The sequence below is a fragment of the Bison bison genome, unplaced genomic scaffold, assembly GCF_000754665.1.
Source record: "Bison bison bison isolate TAMUID 2011002044 unplaced genomic scaffold, Bison_UMD1.0 scf7180017849936, whole genome shotgun sequence".
Taxonomy (NCBI): domain Eukaryota; kingdom Metazoa; phylum Chordata; class Mammalia; order Artiodactyla; family Bovidae; genus Bison; species Bison bison.
In genome coordinates, this window is record NW_011480509.1 from 4,763 (window position 1) to 5,798 (window position 1,036).

Consider the following 1,036-nt stretch of genomic DNA (forward strand, 5'->3'; position numbering starts at 1 on the left):
AGCTGGGACAAGCTGGAGGAGAGGGGGCAGGCGGCCGCCCCAGGCTGGCCCTTGCCTTTCACTGCAGAGACAGGGCCCCAAGTCAGGGAGTCAGGGAGGACGTCTGTGCCCTGGCGGGCTGCAGCGGGAGCGGGAGGACCAGCAGAGGCGCCCGAGCGCTCGGGCCCTGGCTGGGGGCGGGGAGACCCCCTTCCCACCTGACGGTCCTCTCCTGCTTAGGTCTCCTTCCCCTTGTGCACAGGGAATTACACAACTTAAGACCAAGCGGCTGGCGGCAAACAGGAACTCAGCACGCGCAGGAGGCCTCGCTCCTGACTCCCAGCCGGTCACTGTCCCCATGGGGCCGCCTGGGAGAGACCCTCGCCAGGCCTGGTGGTGCCCCCCAGCAGCACCTCCCCTCTCGGACACGGGCAGTCGCCACCCCCGGCTCCTGCCTCTCTTGAGCGCCCAGCCTCGGAGCTGCCACCCGTGTGGGCCCCGACCTTTCTGCTGGAGCCCAGGCTAAGCAGCGAGGCTGTCACACCCTTAGAATGACGTGCGTCCTGCTGTCACGGCACATCTAGGCACGGCTCCTACCAGCCTCAGACTCGCGGCCTCACAGGAGCCGGTTCAGCTCCGCGCTCGCGAGAGGCTGGTGCCTGGAGATGCCTGAGTGAGCCAGAGGGAAGCCCCAGCCCCTGGAACGGCTGCCACCATCGGTGTGTGTGTGCACACGCGCTCGTGGGCGTGTGTGCACGGGGCCCGAGTGGGGCGCGTGTTCTGGGCCCCCTCGTGGGTGAGGGTCACACACCGCCTGAGCACACCTCACATGTTTGGGGCCCACATGTCTGGCTGGCTCAAGCCCGAGAGCCACAGGGTCACCTGTGAGGAGGCCGGCTAGCTCAGCCTAACTTCACACCATGCATTCTGTAGACGGGAACTGAGGGGAAAGCACTGGCTTTGGAATCCTGTGTCGGTTCACATCTCGGTTCTGCCACTTGTCAGCTCTGTGACGTTTAGCAAAATACTGTTCCTCTCTGAGCCTCGGTTTCCCATC